The sequence below is a fragment of the Chrysochloris asiatica genome, unplaced genomic scaffold (assembly GCF_000296735.1).
Source record: "Chrysochloris asiatica unplaced genomic scaffold, ChrAsi1.0 scaffold00184, whole genome shotgun sequence".
Classification (NCBI taxonomy): Eukaryota; Metazoa; Chordata; class Mammalia; order Afrosoricida; family Chrysochloridae; genus Chrysochloris; species Chrysochloris asiatica.
The window spans coordinates 925,788-929,575 of record NW_006408702.1 but is presented as its reverse complement, the minus strand read 5'-3'; the positions used below and the strand labels follow the sequence as shown (position 1 = coordinate 929,575).

The 3,788-nt window shown below is 41.1% G+C and overlaps 1 pseudogene; it reads left to right on the top strand.

The window, feature by feature from the left end:
• Positions 1-202: 202 nt before the first annotated feature.
• LOC102829376 overlaps positions 203-3,788 on the top strand; it is a 10,326-nt pseudogene continuing 6,740 nt past the window's right edge.

The window sequence follows — 3,788 nt, the reverse complement described above, 5'->3', positions numbered from 1 at the left end:
AACTTTTGCATGCATATGAGGCAACTGAAAATATCCTGACTTAAATCAGATGAATGTTAGTCTTCAAAGTGACACCTTTGTTTTTGAGTACTTTAAAGAGGTGCTTTTACAGCAGACCTGCCTATATAGTACGCCATTTGAGCCATTAGTAGAGAGTATCCTCTGGACCCAGAGATCCCTGTGCATTCAACCTCCTTGCCCCATGGACAGCAGAGAAATGGCAGAGGCACAGCAACAGCAAAACCAAGAACCAGAGCATGAGACAGAGCACTGGGCTAAGCAGCCCATGGAGCAAGTAAAGTTGCATGATTTTGTGCAGGAAGCTTACTTGTAGAGTGGCGTGCTTCCAGGGGAGGGCTAGGTTTACTGACCCCTGAGATCGAGTCAGGGACCTTCATGCTGAGATTATGGTTGAGTGGTATGTCCTGTGGGCATTTATCAGTAGCTGACTGGAACATTCTAACCTGAGCACTTTCTGATCCTAGAGAGTAACTTGTTAACTTCCCTAAAAGCCCTATAACTGTAGTATGGTGTCTGAGTCCTGTGTGGCCAGTGAAATGAATTATCGAACCCAGCTATAGGAGGAATGGTTCTGGCTTCACATTTTCACAGCTATTAAGTTCAGTTGTGAGAATTAAATAAGCATGCAAAATGCTTAGCCTAGTGTCTGGCATACAATAAGAGCTCAATAAGTGCCAACTAATTGCAGTAGCTGTTTTTAAATCCTCATCACCATTATGGTTATGTATGAGGGACAGATATATCAATAAGAAAATCACCTAGAAAATGAGCAAATGGAACAGATGGAGTGTGTGTGCTGCTAAAAGTTAATTAACACAAATCATCACTTGTTTCATAAGGCATCAGGAAAGAAAACATTACCACAAAAATCACATTAGACATTTTGATGCATATTTGAAATTATATAGTATCTGATACCAAAATTGGGAAAATAAAAAACTTACAAAAACTATAAAAGGGCAAATTTATAAATGCATGCTAATTTATAATACATAATATCTTTAAATCGGTAAAATTTTACAGAAGCAGTGTTTAAGAAAGGCACACGTGAAACAAGGGACTTTTGCAATTACAGGGGGCAAAAAAGAAGGATGACAAACGTGAGTAGGTGTGAATAAAAAGAGCAAAGCAGGGAGTAGGATGAAATGACAGGACAGATGGGCAGAGCACAATTGTACAAAACCTTAAAATAGGAAAACATTTGCTCTTAACAACAACAACAAAACAAAAAACAGCAAAGTTGTTTTAAAAGGCTAGACAAAGTCTGTCAACTGCAATAACACAACTTCCAGCATCAGTAAAACAAAAAAATGGGTTTCTGTGCAACACCACTGAAACAAGAAGATCTCTTAACCATCTTAGCTAGTGGATGGGAAAGACAGCATTGAACTTGATGTCATATTATGTCTATTTTGCCCAATGCCCTTCTACCTACATCCACATTCCCAAACTAACCATGGTGGTGGCGGTTATGTGCTATGGAGTTGGTTCTGACTCGAAACAACCCTATATACGGTTTACAAAGCTTTAAATCTTAATTAGAACAGAAAGCCTCATCTTTTTCCCAGAGTGGCTGGTAGAGTCGAACAGTTCATCTCTTGGTTAGCAGTCCAACTTTTACTTCACTAAACTACCAGAACTCTTTAAACTAACCATAGGGCTCAAAGGAAAAAAAAAAAAAAACCTTTTCGGCTGCCCAGGCCCCAAACAATACAGTCAGGATGGCTAAAGGTGACCCAAGAAACCAAAGGGTAAGATGTCTGCACACACCTTCTTTGTGCAGACATGCAGAGAGGAAGATAAGAAGGAAAGTCCAGAGGTCCCTGTCCATTCTGTCGAATTTTCCAAGAAGTGTTCTGAGAGGTGTAAGACTATGTCTGGAAAAGAGAAATCTAAATTTGATGAGATGGCAAAGGCAGACAAAGTATGTTATGATAGAGAAATGAAGGATTATGGGCCACCCTAAAGAGAGGCAAGAAGAACCTGAATGGCCCCAAACAACCACCGTCTGTATTCTTCCTGTTCTGTTCCAAATTTTGCTCCAAGATCAAATTCACGAACCCTGGCATGTCGATTGGTGATGTGGCCAAAAAGCTGAGAATAAACCTGGGTGACAGTGAGAAGCAGCCTTACATCAACAAGGCGGTGAAACTGAAGAAGTATGAGAAGGATGTTGTTGACTAGAAATCGTAAGGGAAGTTGGATTGTGCAAAGAGTCCCACTAAAGTTGCCCGGAAAAAAGATGGAGGAGGAAGATGAAGAGAAGGAAGTTGAATAAAACTGACTGTCTCCTTGTGAATACCTCAGAGTAGGGGAGCGCCATGACTGACACATCTCTTTGAGACTTGTCTGTTTCCCTGATTAGGTTTCATTACAAAATTGGATCATGGTCATACTGTAGTCTCTCAATGTGCTCTAGACCTCGCCAGTGGTTTACATGAAGTGGTAAAGTGGCCCTGGGTGTCCAGAGCACCCTGAGCCTGTATAAAAGTTGTACATATTCTCAAGCATTTGTCAAATGAAAAGGCACTCTCATGGTCTCCTCCCTCTGTGCACTTTGCTGTTGGTGTGACAAGGCAAAAAAAAGCTGGTTCTGGCATTTTCTTTTTTGTTTAATTTGTAAAGTGGTGTTAACTAAATGGTTATTGGCTACAAATCCTGAGTTCTCAACTATACATATCTATAGTTTGTAAAAAGAACAAAGCAACTGGAACAAACTCTTGGTTCATGCTTGGCGGGGGGGGCTTTGGAGGAGCTCAGGGTATACACTGTAAAGCTGACCTACTGACACACAGTGGCCATCATTTAGCTTCGGGTTGTCTCGTTTTTGTATACAGTGTGACCATAACATCTGCTGCCATTCTTAGCTGTAGAAAAAGGGGGTCAGCTGGCAAGAGAAATATTTGTTTTTTGTCTTTGTTTTGTATTTGTTTTAAGTGTGATCATTTTACAAGTGTTTGTTTTTGGACAAATGTCAAGCTCTTCATTGTCAGAGAAGCAAAGAGCCACTGAATCAATGGAATTTCAAGAAAGACTTTGTAATGTTTTGTTATTTCTTTTTTATGTTTAGAAAGCTGAAATGTTTTTAAACTTAAATAAAGCATTATTACACTGAAAAGAAAAGCCCTTTTCATGATTTTTATTCTTTAAAAACAAACAGCAAAAACAAAACAACAAAAGTACTAGATTTATGGCAATATAATTCAAATGATATAATTCACCATTTAAAATACACACATGAATGTCTTTTAGTATAGTCACAGGGTTACAAAATCATCATCACTATCAATTCCACAACATTTTCATCACCCCTACAAGAAGCATGAGGGCTTCTATCATGGAGGGCGGCGGTTAAACGATGTGCGAGAGCTGCGCAGACCTGGTGGAGGTGTTAAATGAAACCCAGACCACGGAGCAGCGGGGTGAGAGGTGTCTAGAGACCAGGTTGATGGGGAGACACTGCCTAGCGGGAAGAGACTGCAGGGGCCTGCCAGGCTGTCCTACTTACCCCGGACTCTAGAGCGCCGTCCTAGACTAACCCTTGGATCCTGGCTTTGAGGCGGGATCGACTAACTTTGAGACCCACAAGCACAACCCAAAGCATCTCACTACAACCCAGTCGCCCCTGCTGCCTTTTGATTGACATCTGAGGACTTAAGGGCCCTAGCACAAGGAGATTCCTATTTAACAGCAACCACGCAACCGCCACTCGTCTGTCTGTTGTGCTGAGGTGGTTTGAATTGCTGTGATTCTGAGGGCTATGCCAC